At 31.4% G+C, this 15398-nt stretch overlaps 1 pseudogene; it reads left to right on the top strand.

Moving 5' to 3' along the window:
* The first annotated feature begins 12783 nt into the window (after positions 1-12783).
* LOC114073860 lies at positions 12784-15342 on the top strand (annotated as a pseudogene).
* Positions 15343-15398: the final 56 nt, after the last annotated feature.

The following is a 15398-nucleotide window of genomic DNA, read 5'->3' as shown; positions in this document are numbered from 1 at the left end:
GTTAAATTAGAAAAAATTGTTTGAGAATGATCAAATAACATGTGCATGAATCATTATTACTCAGAAAATTATAAATTCTTCAACAATAGTGATTGATAGTAGAAATAACAATCGAAAATTAAGATCTTTGCGGGAGAATTTATCCGGCTATTAATAATTTGCCTTTTTCAGTTTGAAAATTATATTTTCTAATTTAACTCAGGAAAATGGAATTTAAAAAGAAAAGAAACTAAGAGGCAAATGAAATGAAGAAGAAATGAGAGGGAGAGCCATGGCAAGCTTCTCGGTAGTAGCAAAAGTGAAAAAAATAAATAGAAAAAATGTGAAATAAAATAGGGCAACTTTTACGTATATCAAATAAAAAATCCATATTTGTATGCTATAGTAAAGTTTGCATAATTGCGCTCCATGGCAAATATAGAAACTGTATAATTCGCTATACATATACAATTGAAGCAAATTGCATAAAACAAAGTGTATAAAACAAGAAAGAGAAAGACACTTGGGCAGAGAACTATATAAAAACGAAGTGTATAAAACGAATTGTATTATTATAAGTGTATAGAACGATTATATACAATTTGAATTTGTATAAATTGAGAAAGAGAGAAAGTCAAAAGAGACTTGACAAGGAATATACAATTGAATCGAATTGTATAAAACGAGAAAGAGAGAAGTTAGATACAATTTGAAAATTGTATAAAACGAGAAAGAGAGAAAGACAAAAGAAACTGGGCAGGGAGTATTTTTATTGTATAATTATAAGTGTATAGGACGAAAATATATGTACTTGCATGTGTGTATACAATTTTCTCACGCTTTATACAAACAGAAATGCAATTTATACATTTCGCTTCTGTTTGTATAAGTGAGAAAGGCAAGGGTGGCGAGCGAGATTTGGGAGAGTGGCGAGCGAGATCTGGAAGAGGGGAGAGAGGGGAACAAAAATATATGTATTTATACAATTTTCTCTGCTTTATACAATTAGAAACAATTTTTATACACTTGTGTTTGTATAAAAAGTGAGGAAGCGAGCGAGAGATTGGAGGAGAGTGGCGAGCGATATATTTGGGAGAGAAGCGCCTGACAATTTTTTGCAAACGTTTGCTATGGAGCACAATTAAATCAAACCCTAGCTACTCCATTTATTTTAGATTATTAGTTTGCTATTATATACAATTTTTTCAATAAAATATATGGTGAAGATTTAAAAGATTATTATTAAAACAAAAGTTAAAATAAAATTTGTCATTTTTTAACAAAAAATTGGATGAAACACTTTAAGGGGTTGTATATTCCACTTTAAAATAGTACACGGGTGTCATAGGATCCTGCAAAGTTGGTATGTGTAACAACAATTTCTTCCACAATTAAAGTGTGTTTTGGAACATTTTTTCTAAAATATCAAATTGCACATAGCTAATATATTCTCAAACGATTGCAAATACATAACCTAAAACATTTAGAATTAATCGATTTACTATTGGAAGCTAGGAAAATATAAACAACTGATTTTCTTCTTTTTAAAAAAAAAGGTTGAAAAGGTGTTAAATCAAAAAAGGAGTTTGAAAAATTTCCAAAAAAAAACAAACAAAACAGTAGCTACATTTTTAATATTTATAAAAAGTAGTTATGTTTTAATTTGTTAAGGGGTTGATTTATATATTTTTTTCTTTGCTTGACTTAACAAAATATAACTAAAAAAATAACAAACTACAGAAAATCAAGCAATAGAATCTTTCAAATTAGGTAAATAGTGAGAAAAAAAACCACATTTATGTTATAGAGATTAGGAGACCCAAATAGGCTCTACTCTCCCTTCTTTGTCGAACGCCATTATTAGCGACTTTCAATTCTCCATTGGTTATCCTCCTTCTTCGTAGAATTCAAGTGGATTGATCATCATTTTTGCTGGAACAAAGGAGAAATATATCAATGAAGAAGATTTTATATACAAAATTGGACCAATAGGAGATAACCAATCGAAAAAATTCGTTGAAATACATAACTGGCAGACAATTCCAATTTGATCTTCGCGCTATATTCGATCAGGTATTCAATCAAAAGTTTCACCTAAAATAATCAAGTAGCATGCCAGATACAACATGAAAATTAAAATGGATACAAACAAAATAACACACAATGAAAATAATACAACCTGTTGAGGAATGATGCAGTATTTTTAAAAAAGATATATAATGTGAAAGAAATGGGATACAATTGAAATGACTAAAAATTTAAAAAAAATACAATATTCTTAATATACATACAAATAATGAGTAAAAAACAATCGACCAACAAATATTATTATAAATACAATTTTGATATGAATATAAATTTTGTTTATACAAAACGAATACAAGTTAATTTAATGCAAGATGAATTTTTTTTTATGCAATAGGAATAAAAAATTAATATGAATATAATTTGAGTTTTGAACTTATAACTCCATTCAATTAAGTATGCAATCGCGTATACCAGTATATTCAATACATTTACTGAAAATTTTGTGAAATATAATTAAATATCTCTTCATTGATTTAATGTTCGACTTCGATTTGATGTTCAAGAAGTTGTTTTCGTCAATTTGATCTTCATCAAATTCTCTGTCTTCTTCCGCACATACAAATACCATTCTTTTTTTTTACTGAGGATATCCTTACTCTTGATGATATTGCTATTTCGAGCTAGCTGAAGATTTTAAGCGGATAAAATAATGTAAAAATATAGATTTGCTCTCTTCAACCATTTTAGCGGCAAAACCTACCTTTTTGAACAATTTTTGATTAAGGCATAGATCAAAAGAAGGAAAATCCCCCAAAAACTAATGATTATGTGAGATATCTTATAGTCATGCTTGAATCATACGTTAATGTAAAAAATTGGTGTTTGTTTTCCCCTTTAAAAAAAACATAAAAATAAATCAAATATCTAAAACTTAAAGAAGGTGAAGCTTGATGAGAGAGAAGCTTTTAATAAGGAAAATGGAGGGAATGGGATGTGAAAGAACGTGGGTCTAATTTTTTGTTTTAATCAAAGCCCAAAGTGTGAGTGTTAATTAGTAAGATTAAGAACTAGATTTGGATACCTTTTATTTGCTATATAAATAAAATTTTATTTAATAAATATTTTAAAGTGTAATTATTTTCAATACTAAGTTAGAAATTTGATTAGTCCCATAATTTTTTCATTATTGGGATTAGGATTCATATTATAGTGAATAATTAAAATTATTAAATAATAATTGAGGGAAAAATGTGAAAAGACAACTTTGTCTAAAATGAAGTTTTTTAATGAAGGATAAAAAGTTCAAACAACATTTCTAAGCATCTTCATACTTAAAATATAACTAGTCAACTATACGTATTTTACATATGTGTATTACATTGATTAATAATAAAAGTATATAAAAAAATATCAAATTTTGTATATGTTATAGTATTTAGTACAATGTTTTAAAAGAAAATTAAGATAAAACTGTTGATATTAAAAGTTAATATTATGTTAGTATTGACACACAATTTTTTTTTTAAAACCAAAACGACCCTTGTGGTGGGTCTGGGGATGAGCAACACCCCCAGGCCTTATCATTAATAGAAACAAAATTTACAAGAAGGGGGGCATAAACCTTACCTTCTATCCTATGGTGAGTATTAAGTTGACCTACCTACTAAGGTTAGTCAACTCAACCTCTTACAATGTGAAGTAATCTATAGAAATACTAAACTATTTCTAGGAAAACATAAATAAGGAGACTCTCCCTTTACACATAAAAAGAGTGTCTATTCAAATAACTATACTAACTATGTAGTCTATGCATATTTTGATATTTCATTGTTGAACTTAAGTATTTCTTTGCTGAACATAGGCATCTTCATTTGCTAGCTTTGATGTAGTTGCCACTTTCATTTGTTGATTCTGTAATCTTCCACTTCCTAGCCAAGCTTGGTTTTCCTGTAACAAAATATACCATACAAGAAACGAATTTATACAATACATTATATGTTAAGGAATTTGATAAGAAAACAGTCAAGGAGGATGTTTAATCTTCTTCATCTTCCTCTGTCTGAAATTTTGGACTCCCATTTTCTCCAATATATAACTTCCTTTGGCCGCATGAGGGAGTTGATTATAAGTGTAGAAGTGCTGTATAATGTCCAGGTTATGACTCTGTTTGGATAATATGTCTGCTGTATTGTTGGCCTCTTTGTAAACATGCACACAAGAGAATGAATTACATTGATAAGTAAGAATTTGAAGTTCATACACTAACCTTTGTATTCTCCAAGGAGGTTTATCCTTTAGAAGTAACCATTTAATAAGTAACTCAGAGTCAACTTCTAGTATAATATTTTTATACCCATGCTGAATGCACCAATTCAAACCATAAGTTGCTGCTTGAATTTCTGCCTGATTGTTGGAACCTTCCCCAAGAGGTATGGCAAATGCATATATGATGCCACCATGCTCATTTCTAAGAATTCCACCCCCTCCAATCCTTCCCGGATTAGTTAAAGCACTCCCATCAATGTTAAACTTGTATTTATCATTAGGAGGTGGTTTCCAATAGATTATATTGACCTTTATCATATGTTGACATTTTTCTAGAAGTTCTACCTGGTCTGTCCATTTCCTTGACCACTGTAAGTTAGGAAAAAACAGAATACAGAAACTTCAGAATTTCCTTTTGAATGAAATATTTTACTTTGTAACTGCTTGAAGTCTTTCCCCCATATTTAGCAGCACATCTATTCTTCCACAAATTCCAACAAATCACTATAGGAAGTATTCTTATAACAGCTCTATGTGCATCATTTTTGCCTTTGTTGTTACACCATTGAATAATCCTATTTCTCAAAAAGCATTGCTGAATATTAATGCCCACAGAATTGGCAAAATATTTCCAAATATGAGTGGCAAAAGGACCTTGAATGAATATATGATCTACATCATCCCATCCTTGATTCCTACAACAAGAACATTTAGCAGGTTCTATTCCAAAATATGCCAAAATTTCATTAGTAGGTAGTTTTAATCTTAAAGCTCTCCATAGTAAAAATGACATTTTGAAAGGCACATTTTTGTGCCAAATATACTTATTAACCACATCTTCATTCCCTCTATATCTGCAAATATCCCAAGCTGATGCACAAGTGAAATTACCAGAGTCAGTAGGTTTCCAGAGTACTATATCCTGCTGATCATTTTGATAGTGAATTCTAGTGTTCAGGATCATAGGAATTAGTAATGGATGCACTTCTTGTCTTAATTTCCTCTCATTCCATTGGCCATTGATCAGAAATTCCTTAACAGAATCATTATTAAAGCTTGATATGTTATTATTATACTTAGCCAATGCTCCAATTCCTAACCAATCATCCCACAAAAATGAACAACTATCTGAATTTACTTGCCACTTAATATGTTCTTCCACTTTATGTTTATTCTTCATCATATATCTCCAAATCAGTGATTGCCCATTCTCAAATTTCCTTGCCACTGGATTAGCTCTTGGACAATATTTAGCTTTAATAAATAGCTTCCAAATTGAATTTTTGGATCTAAAGAGCCACCATTGTTTGTATTGTAAAGCAGTACAAACATCAGTAATTCTTCTAATAACAATTCCCCCTTCTTCCTGAGGCATACTCAATGTATCCAATGATGCCCAATGATATTTCTTATTATCATGATCTTTACCCCAAAAGAAATTTGAAATTAAGGAATCAATATATTTGATAATAGTATTAGGAGGAGAAATAACAGCCATAGTATGAATAGGAATAGAGTGTAACACATGCTTGATCAGGGTTAATTTTCCACCAATACTGAGAATTTAGTCTGCCAACCAGAAATCTTTTTTGCAATCTGTTGAACTAAATGGGAATAGTAAATAATCTTTTGCCTCCCAACAAATAAAGGACAGCCTAGATACATAATAGGGCTATCCCTCTTTGAGAAACCAGTAATCTCATGCATATTATAAATGATGTTTTGAGAAGTATTATCAGGAACCATAAAATAACTCTTATTTTTATTAATAAGCTGATTAGAAGTCTGCTCATAATCAGTCAAAGTGTTCATAACTATATGAAGAGATTCTCTATTAGTGGAAGTAAAAATGATAACATCATCAGCAAAACTTAAATGATTAATTTGAGGTCCTTTATGCTTCATGTGAAAACCTTTATAAAGAGGATTACTATACAAGTTATTAAGCATTCTAGTCAGTACTTCAGCACCTAAAATAAACGGAGTTGGAGATAAAGGATCCCCTTGTTTAAGACCTCTAGTTGAATGAAAAAAATCATGTCTATGACCATTAATTATAATTGAATACCAATTATTACCCATGATTCTCCAAATTAAGTCTATGAAAAACTCCCCAAAACCAAATCTTCTCAGAACTAGACAAGTATAAGACCAAGACACTCTATCATAAGCCTTTGTCATATCTAGTTTAATAAAATCATTATTACCTATATTAGGCTTCTTAATATCATGAATAATTTCCTGAGCAAGCATAATATTTTCAGTGATACACCTCCCTTTAACAAAACCAGACTGGTTCTCAGAAATTAAAGCAGGAAAAATATTAGCTAATCTCATGCTTAGTAATTTGAAAATAATTTAATTAGTGAAATTACTTAAACTAATAGGTTTAAGGTCATTAAATCTGTTAGGTTGATCAACTTTAGGAATCAAAACTAAGCAAGCATGTGACATAAACTTTGGCATCTCATGACCACAGAAAAAGTAATGAACAGCAGCTAATAAATCCTTTTTAATAATATTCCAGCAAGATTGATAGAATTTACTTCCAATACCATCAGGGCCAGGTGCAGAATTAGGATTCATAGCAAACACAACCTGCTTAAGCTCTTCCATATTAGGCATAGCTTGCAACATTTGATTTTGGTCAGCAGTGATCAAAGAAGGAATGTATTGAAGATCCCTTTCATCAATAATTCCATTTTGACCAGTAAATATATCCTGATAGTAGTCACAAGCTGCCTTGGCAATTTGATCATCACCTTCTATCCAAATATCATTACTAGTACAAATTTTATGAATTAAAAGTCTTCTCCTCCTTCCTCTCATTAAAGCATGAAAATAATTTGTATTAGAATCTCCATCTTTAAACCACTGTAATTGAGTTTTTTGTTTTAGGATAGAGTCTTCCAATTTCAAATACCTAATATATTGAGCATTCAAATTATGTAATTCCTGTCTAAAAGAATCATTTCTATGAATAAGAAGATCATCCTCAGCTTTCTTAATTTTTTCTTCAAATTCTTTGACTTTAGCAAAAATATCACCATATTCATTTTTAGACCAGTCACTAAGAGTTTTAGTTAACCTCTTCAATTTTTGATGAAATTGCCAAAAAGGATTACCATTGACCTTAATATCCCAACAATTTTTAACAGTGTCCATAAAACAAGGATTATCAACCCAACAATTAAGAAATTTAAAGTAATTAACATGATGAGTATCTTTTTTAATCATTTCTAACAAAAGAGGGCAATGATCAGAACCTACAGCTGAAAGATGCCTAATAGTAGTTTGAGGCATGTGCTCTAACCAATTATCATTGACCATAGCTCTATCTAATATTTTTCAAATTCTATCATTAGCCTCTCTTTGATTACACCAAGTAAAAGGAATCCCAGTATAGCCTAAATCAATCAAACCATAGGCTTCAATAACACTAATAAAGTCAAAGCTCTTATTAATATTATAAGGAATTCCTCCAGCCTTCTCCTCAATAGAAGTAATTACATTAAAATCACTAATAGTACACCAAGGGATATCTATATTAGAGAAATGAATTAATCTGTCCCACAAAGGTCTCCTAAGATGTTCTTTACATTTGGCATAAATGCAAGTTAAAAGAAACTTCTTATTAAAATTAGCGAATTCAACCTCCCCAGTAATATGCTGATCATGAATTTCTAAAATATTTACACTAATATTCTAAGACCAAAATAACCAGATTTTACCATTTAAGATTGCTAATTGCATAATCCATTTGCAATTGCATTCTCACAGTGTTTATCTGGTTATTATTGGCAAAAGGTTCAAGAATAATAATCAGTTCAAGATGATGCAGCTTTCTTAAGGTCTGGAGTCTTTCCAAAGAGCTTTTGGTATTAATGCTCCTAGCATTCCAACAAATAGCTTTAAGCATTAAAAACCTTTTGATTTAGATCTTGTCATGGGCCTACTAGAGGTATCCGAGGTACTAGGCTGATGCTGTGAAGCATGTTTGTCTTGTTTCCTACCTTTAGGAGACAAACCATGTTTATCAGCCATGTCCTGAATTTCTTGGGACAAATCAGTTTGGTTCTTAGGATCTAATCCTGTATCATGAGGTTGATTTTGAGTTCCTTCATCCTCAGAATCATAAATGGATTGATTATCAGGATCCCACTCATCTTCAGAGTTAATAACCTCATACTCATCCTGCCTAGAACTGTCTTTATTTTTTCCAGTAATACTCAACTGCTGCTGTTTCTTTTTAATGTTCTCTTTTCTTTTTACTCATCCTACTACCAGATTTATTATTAAATTTTTCAGTCTGTTGGCCAGTATCAGGGTCTATAGGATGTTCAGATTGATTATTGCCATAATCAGTTATATCCCCCCTCCCTTTGGTTTCCCTTTGTTGTCTATTATTAGGTATCTCCTTTCCCCCTTCCATACCTCCATCAGCTACACCAACAGGAACAGTATTTAAGGATGTGGGAATTTGGATCATAGAAGTATTACCTGGTATATTTACTATGTGTTGTTGATGACTTCCTGTGCCTTTTTTTAATCTCTGTATCTTCTCTTTGACTTTCTTGCCTTTTTGATCTATCTAGATCTTGTTGTTTGTTCCTAGTAACATTACTTTGTATGTGTTGATCCTGTATATGCTCAATCTGTTCCTCCCTTTCCTCTCCTTCTATTATTACTTCCTGTACATCCAAATCAATGTAAGTATTTTTTGTAGGGATAGATGTTCTACCTGTTTGTTCCTGCTGCTGTTGAGCTACTGCTCTGTTTGTATTCTGTCCATATTGTTGTTGATTATTCCTTCTCCTCTGTGTCTGCCATTCTTGTTGTTGATTTTTTTGTACTTTCTCACCTTGATAACCTTGTTGCTGGCCATCCTCTTCCCTATTACCTGTTTCCCTGTGATCAAAGCCTTGCAATTCTTTTTGCCCATTGTTAGTAGTATCTTTTTTATTCTTACTTTTATCCAAATCTTTCTTTTTTTTATTTTCCTCATCTCTTTACTTGATAATGCAATCACACTCTTTATGACCTTGGTGTTTACAATAAAAGCAATAATCAGGGATGCTATCATAAACTATTTTCTGCCATCTGCCATCAGTTATATCCTCCCCAATATATCCCATCCAAATATAAAGAGGTCTGTCTTTTGTTAGGTCTACTTGAACCTTAACCCTTGCTTGACTACCCCTAGTTTTATTGATAGAAGCTGAATCAAGGTATAAGACTCTACCAATAGGAGATAAAAGGCTAGAAATAAATTCTTTATTGTAACAGTGCCAAGGAAGTTCAGGCAAATAAACCCAAATAGGTACTAAAGGGGTTTCTTCTTCAGGCTTGAAATTAGGGGTCCAAGCTTGAATTCTCATAGTTTGTCCCTCTATAGTCATACGCTGTTTAGTCCAAACCATGTTATAGTCAAGCTCATTATCTAAGTCAATATAAACATGTCTAGATATAAAATAAGCTATCTTGACCCCCCCAGAAAGTTGTGTCTGAAGAATGAAGTTTTTTCTAATCAATTCAACTCTAGGCATTGTATAAACAAATTTTCCAATAAGAGTGAATTTACAAGTAGCAGCTAAATTAGTAATTACTTCATTTTTAACATATAGAATCGCAGGAAGACCTTGTTTAGTGGTGATTTCAGGTTCAGACAATTTGATACTAATACCACTTTTAGATTGATTATATCTCAATCTATCAGCATAGGTTTGAATAACAGTATAAGGAGCAGGTTCTTGAATCTGATCTTGTTTAGGAAAATTATTAGGATTTCCAAGAACTTGATCAGTTTTTCCAGTAGGGTTCTTAGAATTAGTCCTATTGAAATTATTAGTAATCGTAGGAAAATTAGAATTATATTCAGCTTCCTGATTTCTAAGCACACCTACATCATTTCTACGATTATCAGGAATATTGGGAAGACGAATACCTGGTAGATCTATCCTAGCGTTTGTTCCATCTTTAGAAGATTCACCACCTTGACGAACATCTCTTCGATTCGTAGTTGCTAAATCTCTCGGAGCAGTATTTGCAGTTATAATCCTTTGAGATTCAACATTTCCTCGACTTCCTTTGTTTGGGTTAACCATGCGCTGTTGCTGTTGATCAGGTTGATTGTCGATCTGAAGGTTTTCGATAATCTAACCAACATTTTGAGAACTGTGCTGATGTTGACTAATTCGAATTTGTTGTTGTTGACTAATTCGGGTTTCTTGATGAACCCTAGTTTGCGATTGAAATCTTTCATCGCCTTTTTCTTGAGGTCGATTCGTTTCCCCTATGTGCTGATTTGTAGTAGGGAGAGATTCCCCAGATCCATATCCTGTACGAACCACCACCGATGTCTGTTGCCTTTTTCCGATGTGTTGCGGTGGGTTTATCTCTTCAATGGCCTGAGACGATTCAGATCCACCCATATACCTAGTCGCCTGAACATCTAACCTTGGATTATCCCCATCTTTTCCAATAGTTTTTTGACCTTTTTCCTTGTTACTACGCGATTCATCAAGTTCCGCCTCCACTATAGCAGTATGGATCGCCTCTTCCCTCAACTGCGAAGAAGTGGACATCGAATCGTCCGTCGTTTCTTGTGCTACTGATAGATTTGGATTGCCCTCCATTGTAGACGGATCCGGCGGCCATAATCTATCATCTGCTGGTATTCCAGCCATTAGAATCCTTCAAACAACTCTATCGAATTAGCTGAGAGGCTAATTCCTTTCGTTTTCCTTGGGAGAGTTTTTTAGAGAGAGAAAATAGAGAGAGAAAATTTTCGATGCACGAAAATTCAAACAACAATTCTATGGTCCTTCATACTTTAATATAACTAGTCAACTATACGTGTTTTGCACATGTGTATTGCGTTGATTAATAATAAAAGTATATAAAAGAATCAAATTATATATATGTTATATTATTTATTTTTTAAAAAAACTAAGATAAAATTGTTGATATTAAAAGTTAATATTATGTTAGTATTGATACACAAAAACACTCTTTAAATAATAGCATAAAAGAAAAGAAACAATTACACTATATATGAGCATAATAAGATGATATAACTATTTGTAACAAATTAACAATACCCATAAGGATTAAGGTAAAGCAAAAAATGTCAATCTAAAAGTTGTTGTACCACTGAATCATGAAGTAATAACTTTTTTTATAAAGGTAATTGCCTATATAAATCAGGAAAGAAAAAAATTGAACTACACAGAGTAATTAATTTTTCAAGTTCACAAAAAAAAAATCAAATTTCAAAATTTGAAAGAAAATAAATTTACATTCTCTACTGCGTTGAACCATTAATTTACGACTTTAGATTTGCAACTTTACTTCAGGATATAACAATCACACTAACAATTAAGGAGCAAAACCAAATTTAGTGAACAAATTTTGTAAAATATCAAACGTCAAATTGTATTAAAATCAGTGGCGTAGTCAAAAATTTTATGAATGATGTCCAAAAATTGAATGAGTAATTATTCTTTTTTTATAAATGAGTGCACCAAAAATTTTAAAATCAAAATATATATAATGTTTTGCTCTACTGAGTTCATATTTAATTTAATATGAAGCGAATGAACGACAAATAAAAAAGAGAGAAAGAGGGAAGAAAATTTATCCTAGAAAGAAAAATCTTTTAGGCTTTAATACTTCAATAGTCTTTGACAACGAAGATAAACATCGAGACCCAAAGAAGGAAGAGCATAATCAAATGAGATTTAAAATAAAATAAAAATAATAGAACATTTTTTCTTTTAGATTCTCGTAAAGTTTTAATATTTTCTGTAAGTGTCACTTACAAAATTTAATGTCAAGTATAAAAGAAAGTCAAAAAGACATCCCAGAAAAAAATTTAATTTACTATTGATACTTATATTTTCTCTAAAAACAATTACAAAAAAAATTAAATCTCTTTGTTTAGGATCCTGCAATTACCACACACACCCACGTGCAGTCAATCTCTGATTCCAACCACTGAGTCAGACTATATTAATGTTCTTAGGGTGTCCAACATATTATATGTACTCCTATTACATAAAATTTTACCTAAATACATTTTATAATTTTCTGACAAAAAATGTCGAACACCCTCGACACATTATAGCTCCGCCCCTATTGATATTGATACATGAAAACACACTCTTAACAATAGTTACAACCTACATACATATGAGCATAACAATATAATATAACTATTGTAAAGTCTTTTAATGAAAAACTATATTATTTTTAGGAAAAATTACATAAACAAAGACCTTTAGTTTTTATAATTACCAATTTTAAGTATACTTTTAATTTATTATCATTTTTGTCAACTTTTAGCTATATTAATTTAAAACAATTTTAAAACATATTTATTCCTTTTTTATACCATTTTAAAACTAAGTAAAATACTTATTCACTGCTCTCTCTCTATTTTCTTTCTCATCGTCTGTTCCAAAAAATTAGGGTTTCTTGTTCTTTCTTTTCCATTTTTCTGCACAAATCCTAATGGAAGAAGGTAAAGGAAAATCTTCTAAAAGAAGTCCCCGGCTAGTTAAGGATGTTGATACTTCAAATCCGAAAATTTATAGAAGAAGTCGAAAGAAGCGCCAAGTTTCGTCTCTTACTTCTATGGATGAAGTTAATGGTGGTCCAAGATTTAGTTTGGGAATCTCACAAATATCGGGTGAGCGGAACAAGGAGGAGAAGAACAATGACATGCATAACAATGACGAGCATAACAAGAAGCAGAACAAAGGTAAAAAACGAGTTAAAGAGGTTAAATCAGTGAAGAAATTGAAAAAAATATGTGTTGATTTGACATCTACGTCGAAGAAACTCGTGGACAATGATGAGGATTTTGAGAATTTACCTCCTCAATTTCATTCAAAAAAATTGAAAAATAAAGATGGACTGGAGAAGAAAACGCCAGTGAAAGATGGAAAAACTCGAAATCGATTACCCAAAAGTGTGATTCTACCAGAGAGTAGATATCCGGGATGTGCTAATAGTATTTGAATCTTTATTTGTTGTTTAGCAATGATTGTATGTTGATTACTGCCTTGTTTTTGAGATGTAGTATGTGGAGTTCATCTTTAATTCAACTTTAGTATGGCAGGAAGTGAATAGAGAAGGTAGGATTCTGAGTGTTGATCTTAACTAGATTGGGATTTGAGTGTCCTAGTGCATTGAATATATTAGGAAGTTATATATCAGGCTCATAGTTGGTTAACTACTAAAGTTCCTCAATGGTGCACCATGAGATTATAGCTGATTAGGTGACCTTTATATCGGCACAAATTCAACAACATAGTGGACCTGCAAATTCAAAATAACAATACGATGCTTACAAGATCATATGTGTTCCCCAACTTGCCCTTTATATCTCAATTGTTTCATGATCATTGAATATATGAGAATCCACCAATAAATGTGGAATAGAAGAAGAGTTTTTGTAGCATATCCCCCCATCCCAAACCTCCCCAAAACCAAAAAAGGAAAAGAAACAAATCAAGTTATGAAGAGTATCTCTGGAGATCTGTCCAATTCCACATTACAGAACTATTCTCATATTAGTTTGTTATTGTCTTACTAGTGTTGTTTTACTTGTCATTCCTTCTCAATATGATTCTAAATTAGTAATTATATTTGACCATTAACCTGTTTATTGTGATTTTTCTTTCTGGTGGCAGCTGATTTGTCTTATAACTGCCTTACTTTCCCCCTTAAACTTTTCGAGGGGAATGAACACGATATGACTTGAACCCAATTATTGAAGGTTATTGACATTGACGGTCATGTAAGCTTGTTTTCAAGTGTGTAGATATTTTTTTGGAGAACCTTTCTGTGAAGTATAACATGTGTTGCCCCTATGTTTGTTAGTTTCTGTTTTGATGTAATGTGTAATTTGTACAATGTTAATACTGCAAGTTAGTCTTGCTTTCCTGTGATATTTGGACAGTATTACTGTACTGTACAATTTTGTGATACTTCCAATTACATTAATACTACATAATAACCCTTTAACTAGATCATTGTTTAGGCTGCTTGTGTTGAAGTTGATAAGTTGTGTCTGAATTTGAAACCAGAAGTGGTCATTGTTATAATTCTACTTTAATTCATCTTTTATTCAACTTATTACTACCTTGCTTTGACACATAGTATGTGAAATTCATCTTTAGTATGTAGTAACACATTTTCAATTCATGTTTAATGCATATGCAGGATCGTAAATTCTGAAAACATCCTGATGTTGTGTATATTCCGAGTAGGTGGTCATGTTACACTAATCATAGTGTCATTAAACAAATCACTCTAATCTTTATCACATAAACAACTTGAGTTGTTTAGGAATACATGTTTTGGGTACTTTCTTGACCTTCCAAAATCGAGCACACAACTACAACTTATTCACTGTCTTATAGATAGAGATTTAAAACACACACCAGATGATGTGTTTGCTATTGAAATAAATAACTAAATGTTATTTTTTGGTCTTAGAGAATTTGGGATAGTTACAGGCTTAAATTGTGTTAGTGATGGCACTTCTATCAATATTCCTAATTCTAGATGTAGTTTGATGAGTAGTTATTTTTCGGAGAAAAACACAATTCCAAAGAGTCATCTACGTGCATTGTTTTTAAATAAAAAATTCATAGATGATAACTCGGCTGTTTCATTGGCTGTTCTGTACTTCATTAATGATTTTTTTATTTTCATATGAAGACAATGAATACCAAATTAGCAATAGAGATTTTTACCTTGTGGAAAGTGAAAAAATTCAATTCATATCCGTGGGGTTTAGATGTCAACAAAAAGTTGTCTGACTCTGTGAGACATGAGCTTAAGTCAATCCATAAATACTATAGAATTTGTGGCTTGCCTCTTGCTCTTCAAATTTGAATATTTGAGTGTTGTTCAAAGGTTAATGAAGGTATAGCTATTCGTGTTGCTGATTCTATTCCAAGAATCTTGAATTGGAAGACGATTGCAGAAAGTCCATGGCAAAAATATATTGAGAAATGTCTCTTCATGCCTACAAAAAATAAAGTATTTGCACAAAGTTAATACATTTTATTACATTGTTTATTTCAACTCAAGTTACTATATCTAATTTTATTTTG

Source organism: Solanum pennellii, chromosome 5 (assembly GCF_001406875.1).
Source record: "Solanum pennellii chromosome 5, SPENNV200".
Taxonomy (NCBI): domain Eukaryota; kingdom Viridiplantae; phylum Streptophyta; class Magnoliopsida; order Solanales; family Solanaceae; genus Solanum; species Solanum pennellii.
The sequence above is the reverse complement of the archived record's forward strand: the minus strand, read 5'-3'. Positions and strand labels throughout refer to the sequence as shown.